Genomic DNA, 15,962 nt, shown 5'->3' on the forward strand with positions numbered 1-15,962 from the left:
CACTGGAGAGACCTATGATATGCTTCTTAGTCCTGGACCCACCAGCTGGATCTGCTCTCATCCAGAGAGTGATTAAGTGGGAGCCTTGAGGTTGAGACAGGGTAGGCAGTGAAAGCAGAGGAAGTTAGAAGAAGGAAGGTAGAGGGGGGTGCCTGGGTGACTCAGTCGGTTAAGCGGCCTACCCTTGATTTTAGCGCAGGTCACGATCTCAGGGTCCTGGGATCCAGCCCTGTGTTGGCTCTGTGCTCAGCACAAAGCCTGCTTGGGAATCTCGCTCTTTCCCCCTCTGCCCCTCCCCCTACTTGCATGTGCTCTTTTTCTCTCTCTAAAATAAATAAACAAATCTTTAAAAAAAAGTAAGGTAGAGGGAATTATAGATATGGCATGAAGGAAGTAGGTCTGGAGAGACTTGGAGGAAAAAATGGATGAGAAAACAAGATTAGAAAGGATGGCATAGTTGGGTGCATAGTTCCCTTGGTTCTGTTGATTTCCTGTTCTGGAAAGTTCACTGATCAAAACACTCAGGAGTAGGAGGAAAATCTATTTTTTTCTTAGAGGAAATATAGCTTCACTTTTCCAGAATTCTACCTTCCTCTCTTGGGCTTTGAGGAATGGCGGGTCCACTCTATGGCTTTTAAAGAAGTGATTAAGTTAAAATGAGGCCCTTAGGGTGGACTCTAATCCAATGTGACTGGTGTGTTTATAAGAGAGGAAGTGGGAACACATGGACATGTGTCAGGGGTGCACATGCACAGAGAAAAGACCCTGTAAGGACACTGCAGGAGGGCAACCTTCTTCAAGCCATAGAAAGAGTCTCAGAAGAAACCAAACCTGCCAAAGCCATGATTTTGGACTTCTGGCCTCCAGAATTGTGAGAAAATACATTTCTGTTGTTTTTTTTTTTTTTTTAGGATTTTATTTATTTATTTGAGAGAGAGAGAGCACAAGCAGAGGGAGAAGCAGGATCCCCGTTGAGCAAGGATCCCAATGCAGGACTTGATCCCAGCACCCTGGGATCATGACCTGAGCCGAAGGCAGATGCTTAACTGACTGAGCCACCAAGGTGTCCCATATTTCTGTTGTTTAAGCCACTTGGTCTGTGGTAGTTGTTATAGCAGCCTTAGCAAACTGATACACCCTGTCACCAATTTTCCCAGTCCTCTTGAATTACATCTTTTATTTCTTGGATCAGTGCTTAGTGTGCCACCATGACAGCCCCTCATCCCTGACACAGCTCATCCCATCCTATATCCCGGACTGGAGCCCTGGAGCTTGGTGTCAGTGAGGTCAGAAGGGAAGGCTCCAAGTTTTCCCTCTTTATCCCAGGAATGGGAACAGATTGATGAGGCTCACTTTTATTCTGCCAAAGTGCCATAGTTTAGGATAGCACATCCTGAACCCCCTCTATACTAAAAATCAACAAATGTGCCAAGAGAATTTAAAGAAGAGAGCCATCCTATATTCATGGGTCTAAAGACTCAGTATTATTAAGATGTGGATTCTCCCCAAATTGATCTATAGATTCAACTCAATTCTAATCAAAATCCCTGGAGGATAAGCTGATTCTAAAATCATATGGAAATGCAAACAACCTAGAACTGCCAAAAGACTTTTTTTAAGATAATATTTTTAAGTAATCTCTACACCTAAGGCAGGGGTTAAACTAACAACCCCGAGATCAAGAGTTGCATATTCAACCCACTGAGCAAGTCTAGCACCCCTAGAATAGCAAAAAAAAACCCCACAAAAAAACAAAAACAAAACCCAAACCAACTTTAAAAAGAGCAAAGTTGAAAGGCTTACCTCACTTGGTTTTGAAACTTATTATGAAGTTGGGGTGGGTTGGGGGCAGTAAATCGGGAAGGAGGGATTCTAAAGTAGTATGAAGAAAATTTGGGGGAAGGATGGATACCTTTATGATCTTGATTATGGTGGTGGTTTCATGAGTATACACATATGTCAAAACTTACCAGATTGTATTCTTTACATATACGTAGTGTATTGTGTTTCAGCTCTATGTCAATAAAGCTATAAACACCATTGGGAACTTGTTAAAAGACGTGTCAGGAGAATGAGTAGACAAGCTACTAACTAGGAGAATATTTGCAAATCAGATGTCTGATTTTTAAATATGTATCCAGAACACATAAAGAAATCTCAAAACTCAAAATTTTATTTTATTTCTTTTAATTTAAATTTATTTAATTTAAATTCAATTAATTAACATATAGTGTATTATTAGTTTCAGAGGTAGGGTTCAGTTGTATATAACACCAAGTGCTCATCACATCACCTGCCCTCCTTAATGCCCATCATCTAGTTATCCCATCACCCCACCCCCCACTCCTCCAGCAACCCTCAGTTTGTTTCCTATGGTTAAGAGTCTCTTATGGTTTATTTCCCTCTCTGAGTACATCTTGTTTTCTTTTCCCCCCTTTCCCCTATGCTCCTCTGTTTTGTTTCTTAAATTCCACATATGAGTGAAATCATATAATAATTGTCTTTCTCTGATTGACTTATTTCACTTAGCATAATACCCTCTAGTTCCATCCACATCGTTGCAAATGCTAAGATTTCTTTTTTTGATGGCTAATATTCCATTGTATATATATATCACATCTTCTTTATACATTCACCTGTCCATGGACATCTGGGCTCTTTGCATAGTTTGGCTATTGTGGTAACTATTTCACCTTTGTGAGCTATATGTGGTCTCTCTCTTCCCCTCCCCTCCTCCTCTTCCCATCCCTCCTTGCCCAGTGGTCCTACCTCTGGATGGACAGTGGTTCCTAAATCAGACTGCCCATTACAGTCAGGCAGGGACCTTTAAAAAAAAAATTCCATAAAGCCCAGGCCCCGTCCTCATAAATTCATTTAGTTGTTTATTAAGTGTTCATAAAATTCATTTAATGGGATTGAGTTGGGACAACTTCTGTGTCTCTCCTTTACTGTCATACTGATAACACACTCACAACACTTCCGACACCACATGTGTATGTGGGGGAGGTTCCCTACAGCAGACTACTCTGCCACACCGGCTAGATATTCTACAATTTAACTCAATTCTGACACTACCTCCCTGGAGATAATGTCAGCTTCCCCCCACAGGATAAGGGCTCAGTCCCACAAGACTCCCCCAGTCCAGATGCCAATCCCAAGTCCAACTTGTCTCCTGTGCTTCTGACTGCCTGGCTATAAATCTGAGCTTCCCACCACCCCCTTGTTTATTCGATGATTTGCTAGAGCCGCTCACAGAACTCAAGGAAACACTTATGCTTTATGAGTTTATGGAAGGATATGATAAGGAGAAAGATGAACAGCCAGATAAAAAGATAGCTAGAGTAAGGTCTGAGAGGGTCCCTAATGAAGGAGCTTCTGTACCTGTAGAGTTGGAGTGCATCACCCTCCCAGTGTAGATGATGCTGGAAAGATTTTAGGGTTTGAAGCCAACAGCCAAGAAAGAATTCTTGAGATGTCTTTGGTGCAAAAAGGTGGTTTTATTAAAGCAGGGGGACAGGACCTGAGGGCAGATAGAGATACACTGGGGTCATGAAGAGGGCCCATTATATCCTTTCAAGTTGGGAGGGGGTTAGGAATAGGATAAGTCTCTACAGAATTGGGAAGGAAGGTTTCCAGGACCTTGAGGGGACCAGCTATTTTTGGGAAAAGGTCATTTATTACTCTCTAGGAAAACTTTAATCATGAGACCTTTCAGATTTATATCAGTGGACCATAAGTATGGGGAATGTTTGCCAACACGTATCCTGTTGGGGAAAGATAAAGGGGTTTCCAAATGACTTTTTTTTTTTTTTTTTAAAGATTTTATTTATTTATTTGACAGAGAGAGACACAGGGAGAGAGGGAACACAAGCAGGGGGAGTGGGAGGGAGAGAAGCAGGCTTCCCCCTGAGCAGGGAGCCCGACGCAGGGCTTGATCCCAGGACCCTGGGATCATGACCTGAGCCGAAGGCAGACGCTTAAAGACTGAGCCACCCAGGCGCCCCTCCAAATGACTTTTTGTATGTTATAGTAGACTCACAGGATCCTGGGTTTCAGGCTAAGATTGCCCTCTGCCCTTGGCAAAGTAGTAACATCGAGGCAGCTGTATTCCTAGAAGAATGTCACTCTTCCTCTGTCAAGGACTTGTCAGTGGGCTGTAGGTAGTAAGGAAATTTAGTTTTCTTTTGTATTTGTTTCCCCCATCCTAAATGTGTTTGTGAGGCTACCTCATACAGGCAGGATCAATTATTACTTCCATATCCAGTCCCTCTCCCCTCCCTCAAGGATGGGGGTTAGGCTGAAATTGCGAAGCTTTTAATCATGGCTCCATCTTTTGGTGATCAGCCCTATCCAGGGACCACCCAGGTGGCTGCAAAGAACAAAGATGTTCCCAGTGCTCTTATCACTTAGGAATTTACAAGGGTTTCAGGAGCTCTGTGCTAAGAATCAGAGGCTGAAATCAATATATATTTTCTCCTATCTCACAGGGGTCCTGTCATTGATTTTTTTTTTTTTTTAAGCTCCCAGGTGAATTTCATATGAAACCAGAGTTGAGAGCTGCTGGAACATTTGCTAAATTTCTTTCTAAGCTTTGCCACTTTGGATCATTCTATAAAGAATGTCAGGTCATTGAAGCTGATTTAGGGATATACCTAAATGAATATCTGATTTAGTGAATGAATATCTTGACTCTCCCACAATACATGATTGCACGCAGAAGTAACACAAATCTGAGAGAGAGGCCATCTTGGTCTGGTCCATTAATTTAGAACAAACACCTCTGAGCATAAAAGATTTTCCCCAAGTTATCCTCATTCTTACTCCCTCCCACAATTACTTTATGAGTTCCCTAATGTATAAATAACCATAATTGAGTAGTGCTTGAGAAAGAGTGAGTAATTGAGTGGTTTAATGAAAGGAAATTCAGCCTTTTACTAGGTTACTTTGTCCTAGAATCTCCTGAAATGTCCAAGTAATGTTTATAGAGTACATAAGTCCATTGTGATTACTGATCAGGTTGACGCATGCCATCTGAAGACCCCTTTCCCTGAGGATGTTGCTACTTTCCTACACTGGTTCACACTAAACGTGAACACAGATCCTTGTGTCCACTCCCTCCAGACTTGGCTTGAAGACTTTGAAACTATAGGATGTAAATGCCACACTGCTTAAAGATGAATACTATTTTTTAAAAAAGATTATTTATTTATTTATTTATTTGACAGAGAAATAGACAGCGAGAGAAGGAACACAAGCAGGGGGAGCAGCAGGTAGAGGGAGAAGCAGGCTCCCTGCTGAGCAGGAAGCCTGATGTGGAACTCAATCCCAGGACCCTGGGATCATGACCTGAGCCAAAGGCAGATGCTTAATGACTGAGCCATCCAGGTGCCCCAAAGATGAATACTATTGAAAGCTGCTCTAAATTGGAGGACTCAAGTCCCACCAGATAAGTTCCCCTACTGGGTACCAACTTTCTCAAGTGCCAAGTTGTCCTGGCCTTCTTATGTCTTCCTACTGAGAGGGGCCTTCAGTATTTAGCACACTTGGAATCCAGGCTCCTGAAACCTGAAACTTCATATTTCTGTCTTTGTTTCTAGGACATGACATAAATATGTGGCATGAAGGAAGATGAGTCCAAGTAGCACACCTGTTAAAGGACTCGCTCGGTTTGGAAAGAACCATTCTGCAGTGCAGATAATTGACACACTAGTAACTACTTCAGTAGGTGGCCTTTCTGAGAGGCATTATGTTTGGCTGCTACTCAAAGACAGATCAGTCTACAAAGCACTTTGACTTACACTGGCCTGCTAGCCCTATGAATCTAGTAGTTGACAAGGAAAGGGAAAGGTATGCAGGATTAGCAAAATATGCCACCCTAAAATATGCCTTTTTGGCATAAGAATAATGTTAAGCTGTTTATTTTGAGAAAGTGCTGACCAGAAGAAATTCTGAAAGCAGAGTGGAGGTTACCCTTTTGTAGGGGAAATTTACATTAGAAAGGAGCCTGTAACAGGAAGTGAGCCATTACAGGGATCACTTTCATCTGAGAGAGTCATCTGCATGGGAGGGCAAATTTCCTTTCCCAAACATTGCCTCCTCTCACCTTCCTCTGAATTGTCTTCCCCCCTTTTAAAGACCTAGACCCCTATCCTTTCCATAGTCAGGATGGTCCATAAGACTCAATTGGCTAGTTGCTTTTAAGTCTAATATTTTTGTGGGGCTCCCGTATGTATGTACATAATTAAAATAGTTTTTGTCCTATGAAGTTGCCTTTTTTAAAAAGATTTTATTTATTTGTTTGATAGAGAGAGAGGAAGAGAGAGCAGGAATACAATGAAGTTGAGGGGCTCTCAGCCAAGAACCTAAAATGGTAGAGGGAAAATTATTTTTCCTCCCCTACAATTAGGACCTAAATTCTTAATCCCAGCCAAATTCTTAATCCTAGTCTTTCAATTTCTAAATCTTCTACCTCTTCCAAAAAACCATTACTTCTGTGATATTTCAGTAGTTAGGTAAGGCAGGAATGTTTTTAGTACCTCAGTGCTTTTTTTTTTTTTTTTAAACAATTGTAAATATCTATACATTCAACATTGGAGCATCTAAATACATAAGGTAAATATTAACAGACATAAAGGGAGAAATTTACAATATCCCCAGTGCTTTTTTTTTTTTTCTTGATCTATGCTTTGTCTTCATGCATTCCAATAAACCATGGGAGAAGTAACTCTAAGGCTACAGTGGATTATTATCGCTACTACTACTACTTATATTTAAAATATTATCTGATGAAATACAGAAACCATAGTAAAGATGTAGGATGCACCAGTGTCAGGGTTAGAACCTGTGTGTGAAAGTACTCCAGACACTCTTTGAGGTATCTGTGCCACCTCCAAATAAACACAGACTGTGGTTTCAAGGGAAATATGTAAAAGCCATGAGCAGAGTTTGAAGGGATGGAGAACACTCTTGCTCCAAGTCCGAGGGACACAGGGGTGGCGGAAGTGGCAGAAGAAGCCTTGGGTTGGTGAATAACCTCAAAAGTCGCTTAGGGCCCACATAGTTCTCCTGAGAATGTTGATAAATGCAATCAAGATGGCCCCAGGCTGGCAATGATGTGAAAAGCATCCCAAAGACACACACTCACAGTCATTACAATGCAACAGAAAGTGATTTTATTGCTGTGAACACAATGCAACAAAGCTTGGCAGAAGTTCCAAGATTAAAAATATGAGGCCTGGGTCTTCCTTTGCCCTCTTCCTTTGCCTTCCTTTGAAACACACAAAGCTCCAAAGCAGAAAAGAATCCTGTTTGTTTTTGTCCCCAACTGTGGTATTGCATCGTGGCCCTGTAATTCTCCAACTCCCCCCCTTTTTTCTTCTTTTTTTAAAGATTTATTTATTTATATGAGAGAGAGCACAAGCAGGGTGTGGAGCAGAGGAAGAAGACAACTCCCCACGGAGAAGGGAACCTGACATGGGACTGGATTCCAGAACGCTGGGACCATGACCCCAGTCGAAGGCAGACACTTAACCCACTGAGGAACCCAGGCACCCACTCCTTCTTTCTCTAAGGGAAACATGGAAATCAACAAAAGGAAAGAAAAAGAATAAGAGAACCTGCACCAAGTGATAGGGAAAGTCACGGAAACCTTAGTCTCGATCTAAGTGTACAGGAACCAGACGATAGGGAGGGTCGCCTGGCTGAGGGCGGTTACAGGCAACAGTGTAGAACTGGTACTTGGGAGTGGTACTGTAGCGGCAGTCGGGATATGTCCCTCCAGTGTGATAGCAGTAAGTCATCCTAATAGGATTTGTACTCTGATGGCAGTTATTCTGACCATTCCTGCAGATCCTGTTGGGCAAAAGACAGGTAGCAGCCACGTTGCGGAAGGAGTCGTGTAGAAAGGTGTTTTCACCCTTACATTTGCCTTTAAGACTATTGACACGAGGCATTTCATTGTGGCATTGGACAGGACCTGATCTTATATGTGATATTTCAAACTTTTGAGCCTCGGTGAGGTGTTGAGCCCAAGCACCAAGTGGTTGCACTGGTCCGCATGATCCCAGCAGCAACAGGATGAGAGGAAAGAGTCCCAGAAGATCCAGCATCATCTCTTCTGTATAGGAAGAGGAAAGAAAGTGAGAGAATGACAGTAGTAGAAGCCATAAGAGCAAAATTATTATTCACATCCATATAGATCTTTATTGCTCCTTTCAAGATTTCATTCGTCGAATTTTTTTTTAAACCATCTTCTTTCTGACTTGAGTCTCACATTCTATGAAGGACCGGAAGCCCAGAGAGGAGGATTGTGAGGTAAGATGACTTTTCCTCTGACTGGCAGATCCCATTCTTTTCTTTGTCCTGTACTTATGGGTCCAGAACCTCGTCTCTTCCCTCCTCCCTCCTGGAATATTTCTCATCCACCTATGTGACCTAGACCTTCTGGCCATCTTCACGGCTCTACTCTCCCCAGCCCCCGGGGTTCTCCTCTTACCAGGTCTCTGTGCTGGAGCTCCCGCTGAGATCAGAGGCAGTGGTTAGTCCCACGCTCAGAGGCTTTTGTCTGCTGTTCCTCTGCCAGGTATGCCAGCGCAGCCTGCGTGCAGCAGGGAAAGGCTCCGAGCCCTAGGAAAGAGGAAAGGGAACCTAGGGCTTGGAAGATGCACTTCTTGTGCACAGTGTGGATGAGACCCACACTCTCCAACTCACCGTTTAAAGCCAGTATCACTGCAGGTACAGGAAGAGCAAACCTACTTAAAGCAACAATAAAGAAGTGATAACTTCCTCAAAGAAGTTGTGAGGAAGAGACGACTTCCTGATATGGGTGGAGAGCTTCCTTCCTGATCTTAAGCTTTAGTGTTTTGAAGCTCTAAGATTTCAGTTCTTTAGGAGAAAACACACCACGGAAATTTGATATAATAGTTGACCATGTACCTGATAGTGTTGTGAGTTGCAACAGCGGACTTGAATGAATTACTCATTTATGTGTATGTTCCTTGGGCCAGATACTGGGCTACTCAGATCCAGAAGCTCATGATCTAATGAAAGAGACGGTCAGATAAGTAGACAAATACATTGTATATTAAGAACTGTAAATAGCTTTTTTGGCTGTGGTGGAGGAGACCCCAGGGGGCTGTGAGGAGCTGGTAGAGAGAAGGACACAACACCTGAACTGAGTTTTGAGGATTAATTGGAAGTTAGATGAAGAGAATGGTAAGGTCATCCCAAAGAGGGAAATGTGTGTGAAGAGAAAGTCAGACGATTGGTTCCTGGATCCATTTTGAAAGCATAAGCACACTAGAGTGGTATTAGTTGCATTACTAACTTTGGTCTATGTTATTATGTTTGCTACTTAATTATTTTTTATGTACCTCTTTTATACTTTGAAAGATTTATTTATTTATTTGACAGAGACAGAGAGAGAGAGAGAGCAGGAGTGGGTGTTGGGGCAAAGGGAGAGAATCCCCTGGTAGAGTCCCCACCCTGCATGTAGCCTGATTAAGTCTCAGTCCCACCATCCCTGAGATTATGACCTGAGCTGAAACCAAGAGTCCAAAGTGCAACAGAATGACCCACCCAGGTGTCCCTGATATATTTACTTACTAACCTCATGCATGACCAGTCATTAACTTTGCTTTTTTACTCCTACTTCCTGTTTACCCACTGATTGTAGAAACCCATGGGGACCAAACAGCGACAACTGTCCTGATGTATCTGATCCCATTGCTCACATAATGCCTCATTGTCCACAAGAATGCTTACCTCTAGATTCTTTCAAGGACTCCCCAACAAGGTTTCAAGAAACCCCTTACCTTCCTTTCATGTATATAACTTGTCCCTAAGATCAACAGGGCATAGCAGCTTTGGGAATGATCCCCTGCTTTCTCCTTGGGTTGCCCCCTAGACTATAAAGCTTTCCTTGCTTTAAATCCTGTGTCTCAGAATTCCGCTTACTTCACATTGGGTGCATGGACAAGTTGGAGTCTGGTAACAAAGAGATCCATAGGCATGAAGGAGATGGGCCAATTTAGGGTATTTGCCTCTTGAATCTGTTCTTACTTTTCCATTGGTGCTATCATACACTTATTTGGACTCTTATTGCCTCCTGGAGGGCTCACAGAAAAGTCTCCTACAGGAACAGGGTCCCTGCCTCTAGCCTCTTTTCCTTCAATCTGTTCTATATATCACTTCCAGATTAATACTCCTTGAGCATAAATAGAATACGCTTGCTTTTAGTGTCTTCAATTATCTATAGGATAAAAATCATTTCATAAATGATTTTTCATCTAGCTCCCTGCTTGGCGGGGGGCCTGCTTCTCCCTCTCCCTCTCCCCCTGCTTGTGTTCCCTCTCTCGCTGTCTCTCTCTGTCACATAAATAAGTAAAATCTTTAAAAATAAATAAATAAATAAAATAGTTTTTGTCCTATGAAGTTGCCTTTTTGTAATGGGGGAGGGGTTCTCAGCCAAGAACCTAAAATGGTAGAGGGAAAATTATTTTTCCTCTCCTACACCTAGTACCTAAATTCTTAATCCCAGACAAATTATTATTTTTATTTTTTTAAGATTTTATTTATTTGAGAGAGACAGAGATAGAGTACATGCAGGAGTGGATAGGTGGAGAGGGGCAGGGGGAGAGGAAAAAGCTGGTTCTCCTCTGAGCAGGGAATCTCCATTGGTCTGGAACACAGGACCCCAAATTCATTTTCTAAGCTTAAGGCAGAGGCTTAATAGCTTAACCCACTGAGACATCCAGGTGCCTGCCAGCCAAATTCTTAATCCCTGTCCTTCAATGTCTAAATCAACTACCTGTGCCAAAACACCATTACTTCTGTGATATTTCAGTATTAGGTAAGGCAGGAATGTTTTAATTCCCTAGTGATTTTTTTTTTTCTGATCTATGCTTTCTCTTCATTCATTCCTACAGATAATGGGACAATTGACTCTAAGGTTAGAGTGGTTAATTATCTCTACTCCTACTTATATTTAGAACATTATCTGGGACACCTGGGTGTATCAGTCGGTTAAGCATCTACTTTCTGCTCAGGTCATGATCTTAGGGTCCTGGAATCTAGACCAACTTTGGGCTCTCTCATCAGCGGGGAGCCTGCTACTCCTTCTCCCTCTGCTCTGCCTGCTTATGATCTTGTTCTCTCTCTCTCTGTCAAATAAATAAGTGGAATCTTCAAAAAAACAAAAATAAAACCATTATCTGATAAAATGCAGAAACCATAGTAAAGATGTAGGATGCACCAGTGTCAGGGTTAGAACCTGTGTGTGAAAGTACTCCAGACACTCTTTGAGGTATCTGTGCCACCTCCAAATAAACATAGACTGTGATTTCAAGGGAAATATGTAAAAGCCATGAGCAGAGTTTGAAGGGATGGAGAACACTCTTGCTCCAAGTCCCAGGGACACAGGGGTGGCGGAAGTGGCAGAAGAAGCCTTGGGTTGCTGAATAACTTCAAAAGTCGCTTAGGGCCCACATAGTTCTCCTGAGAATGTTGACAAATGCAATCAAGATGGCCCCAGGCTGGCAATGATGTGAGAGGCATCCCTAAGACACACACTCACGGTCACTACAATGCAACAGAAAGTGATTTTATTGCTGTGAACACAATGCAACAAAGCTTGGCAGAAGTTCCAAGATTAAAAATAGGGGGCCGGGTCTTTCTTTTCCCTCTTCCCTGTTGTCTTCCATCAAAACACAAAGCTCCAAAGCAGAAAAGAATCCTGTTTGTTTTTGTCCCCAACTCTGGTCTTGCATCTTGGCCCTCTAATTCTCCCACTCCCCTCCTTCTTTCTTCGACGGGAACCACGGAAATTTAACAAAGGAAAAAAAAAAACAAAACCCAGAAGAGATCATAAGAGAACCTACACCAAGTGAGAGGGAAAGTAATGGAAACCTTAGTCTTAATCTAAGTGTACAGGAACCAGAGGACAGGGAGGGTCACCTGGCTGAGGAGGGTTACAAGCAACAGTGTAGAGCTGGTTCTGGAGAGTAGTACTGTAGCTGCAGTTGGGATATGTCCCTCCACTGTGATAGCAGTAAGTCATTCTAATAGTATTTGCACTCTGGTGGCAGTTATTCTGCACATTCCTGCAGATCCTGTTGGGCAAAAGACAGGTAGCAGCCACGTTGTGGAAGGAGTCCTGCAGAAATGTGTTCTGAGGCTTACAGCGCTGATTATAAATATTGACAGCAGACATTGCATTGTTGCACTGGACAGGACCCGCATTTATATGCTGAATTGCAAACCATTGAGCCCTGGTGGGGCATTGAGCCCAAGCACCAAGTGGATGCACTGGCCCCCATGATCCCAGCAACAACAGGATGAGAGGAAAGAGTCCCAGAAGATCCAGCATCATCTCTTCCGTGTAGGAAGAGGAAAGAAAGTGAGAGAATGACAGTAGTAGAAGCCATAAGAGCAAAATTATTATTCACAACTATTTAGATCTTTATTGCTCCTTTCAAGATTTCATTCGTCGAATTTTTTTTTAAACCATCTTCTTTCTGACTTGAGTCTCACATTCTATGAAGGACCTGAAGCCCAGAGAGGAGGAATGTGAGGTAAGATGACTTTTCCTCTGACTGGCAGATCCCATTCTTTTCTTTGTCCTGTACTTATGGGTCCAGAACCTTGTCACTTACCTCCTCCCTCCTGGAATATTTCTCCTTCACCTATGTGACCTAGACCTTCTGGCCATCTTCACGGCTCTACTCTCCCCAGCCCCCGGGGTTCTCCTCTTACCAGGTCTCCGTGCTGGGCTCCTGCTGAGGTCAGAGGCAGTGGTTAGTCCCACGCTCAGAGGCTTTTGTCTGCTGTTCCTCTGCCAGGTATGCCAGCGCAGCCTGCGTGCAGCAGGGAAGGGCTCCGAGCCCTAGGAAAGAGGAAAGGGAACCTAGGGCTTGGAAGATGCACTTCTTGTGCACAGTGTGGATGAGACCCACACTCTCCAACTCACCGTTTAAAGCCAGTATCACTGCAGGTACAGGAAGAGCAAGCCTACTTATAGTATGTGACTCAAAGAAGTTTTGAGGAAGTGATGACTTCCTGATATGGGTGGAGAGCTTCCTTCCTGATCTGAAACTTCAGTGTTTTGAAGCTCTATGATTTCAATTCTTTAGGAGAAAACACATGATGGAAGTTTGATATAATAGTTGTCATGTACCTGGTAGTGTTGTGAGTTCCAACAGCGGACTTGAATGAATTATTCATTTATGTTTATGTTAATTAGGCCAGATACCAGGCTACTCAGATTCAGGAGCTCATGATCTAATGAAAGAGATGGTCAGATAAATAGACAAATACATTGTATTTACAAATGTAAATAGCTCTTTCGGCTGTGGTGGAGACCCCAGGGGCTGTGAGGAGCTGGTAGAGAGAAGGCCACAACACCTGAACTGAGTTTTGAGGATTAATTAGAAGTTAGGTGAAGAGGGGCGCCTGGGTGGCTCAGTCGTTAAGTGTCTGCCTTCGGCTCAGGTCATGATCCCAGGGTCCTGGGATCGAGTCCCACATTGGGCTCCCTGCTCGGTGGGAAGCCTGCTTCTCCCTCTCCCGCTCCCCCTGCTTGTGTTCCTGCTCTCGCTGTCTCTCTCTGTCAAATAAATAAATAAAATCTTTAAAAAAAGAAAAAAAGAAGTTAGGTGAAGAGGATGGTAAAGTCATCTGAAAGAGGGAACTGTGTGTGAAGAGGAAGCCAGGCACTTGGTTCCTGGACCCATTTTGAAAGCATAAGCAAAACTATAGTTGTATTAGTTGCCTTATACACTTAGGTCTAAGTTGTGTTGTTCCCTACTTAATTATGTTTTATATACTAATTTTTCTTTGTAATATTTATTTTTTTAATTGAGAGAGAGAAAGAGAAAGAGAGATCACAAGTGGATGGAGGGGCAAAGGGAGAGAATCCCCAGATAGACTCCCCACCAAGTGTGTAGTCTGATTAGGGCTCAATCTTACCACCCATGAAATCAGGACCTGAACTGAAACCAAGAGTCAGAAGCTCAACTGACTGAGTCACCTAGGCATCGCTGTTTTGCATACCTCTTAACTTCATGCATGATCAAACACTAATTTTGCTTTTACTACTACTCCCTGTTTACCCACTGATTGTAGAAACATAACGGGGATCAGACAGTAACATTTGTCTTGATGTATCTGATCCCAGGTCCCAAATAGTGCCTCATTGTTCACAAGAATGCTTACCTCCACATTGCTTCAGGGATCTCCCAACAAGGTTCAAGTAAGCCCTTACCTTCCTTTCATGTGTATAAGTTGTCCTAAGATCAACAGGGCAAGGCGGCTTTGGGAATGATCCCCCTTGGGTTGCCCCCTTGACTATAAAGCTTTCCTTGCTTTAAATCCTGTGTCTCAGAATTTGGCTTACTGCACATTGGGTGCATGGACAAGTTGGAGTCTGGTAACAAAGAGATCCATAGGCATGAAGGACATGGGCCAATTTAGGGTATTTCCTTCTTCAATCTTTTCTAACTTTTCCATTAGTGCTGTAATATACTTATTCAGAATCTTACTGTCTCTTGGAGGGCTCACAGAAAAGCCTCTTACACGGACAGGGTCCCTGCCTCTAGCCTCTTTTCCTTCCAATCTGTTCTACATATCACTTCCAGATTAATACTCCTTGAGCATAAATAGAATAGTGGAAGACTCTTGCTTTTAGTGTCTTCAATTATCTATAGGATAAAAATATGTCTCTTTAGAGCAAAATTGCAAGATACAAGGTTAATATACAAAAATCAATTGCTTTCTTATATACCAGCAATAAACAATTTAAATCTGAAAAAAAAAACTTATATTAGCACCAAAGAAAAATGAAATATCTACATATGAATCTACTCAAGAATAGGCAAGATCAATATGAGGAAAACTATAAATCTCTCATGAAAGAAATCAAAGAAAGTCTAAATAAATGAGGAGATATTCCTTGTTCAGGCTGAAGGAAACCTGACATAGTCTGGTTTGGCTCTTTGACATAAAAAATTTTTTTCACACCAAAGGTAGTTAAGAATCAGTAAATGCTGAAAAGGCTCTCCCTTTTTTGCCTAAAGGCAGGGAATAAATTCTTTTCCTGGAGACAAACTCTTACCAGCCAGAGGTAGTACCAGAGGAATCTGGAAACAAACCTTGTTAAACTAACCCTTTTCATCTATCCAACAAGAAGTTCTGACAATTGTAAATATTTATGCCCCTAACTTGGGAACAGCCAATTATATAAACCAATTAATAACAAATGTAAAGAACATACTGATAATAATACGATAATCTTATAATTATTGGAATTTACAACCTAGGCACAGCAATGGACAGATTATCTATGTAGAAGATCAACAAGGAAACAATGGCTTTGAATGACACACAGGACCAGATGGACTTCACAGATATATTCAGAGCATTTCACTTTAAAATCACAGAATACACATTCTTCTTGAGTACAATGGAATCTTCTCCAGAATAGATCACATACTGCTTCACTAATCAGGTCTCAACTGGCACCAAAAGATTAAGGTTGTTCCTTTCATTTTTTCAGACCACAATGCTTTCAATCTTGAACTCAATCACAAGAGAAAATTAGGAAGGAACACAAACACATGGAGGTTAAGGAGCATCCTACAAAAGAATGAATGGGTCAACAAAGAAATTAATGAAGAAAAATTTTAAAAATTCATAGAAACCAGTGAAAATTAAAAAAATTCATAGAAACCAGTTAATATGAAAGCACAACTGTTCAGAATCTTTGAGATGCAGGAAAGGCAGTCCTACGAGGGAAGTATACAGCAATACAAGTCTTTCTCCAGAAACAAAAAAAGTCTCAAATACACAATCTAATGTTACACCTAAAGGAGCTGGAGAAAGAACAGCAAATAAAGCATAAATCCATCAGGAGAAGAGGAAATAATAAAGAGTAGAGCAGAAATCAATGAAATAGAAATCAAAAGAATAGT

At 42.0% G+C, this 15,962-nt stretch overlaps 1 long non-coding RNA gene across 2 annotated transcripts; it reads right to left on the reverse strand.

Moving 5' to 3' along the window:
• Positions 1–7,463: 7,463 nt before the first annotated feature.
• LOC116640781 lies at positions 7,464–13,032 on the reverse strand. Of its 2 annotated transcripts, XR_004301071.1 has the most exons (4): positions 12,965–13,032; positions 12,751–12,880; positions 8,495–8,625; positions 7,464–8,116 (listed from the first exon to the last, which is right to left on the reverse strand). It is a non-coding gene; the product is annotated as an uncharacterized LOC116640781 (long non-coding RNA). The 2 variants fall into 2 exon arrangements; XR_004301070.1 differs by lacking the exon at positions 12,965–13,032 and having other exon boundaries at positions 12,751–12,958.
• Between the last annotated feature and the right edge of the window lie 2,930 nt (positions 13,033–15,962).

The sequence above is a fragment of the Phoca vitulina genome, unplaced genomic scaffold (genome assembly GCF_004348235.1).
Source record: "Phoca vitulina isolate PV1807 unplaced genomic scaffold, GSC_HSeal_1.0 scaffold20, whole genome shotgun sequence".
In the NCBI taxonomy this organism is placed as follows: Eukaryota; Metazoa; Chordata; class Mammalia; order Carnivora; family Phocidae; genus Phoca; species Phoca vitulina.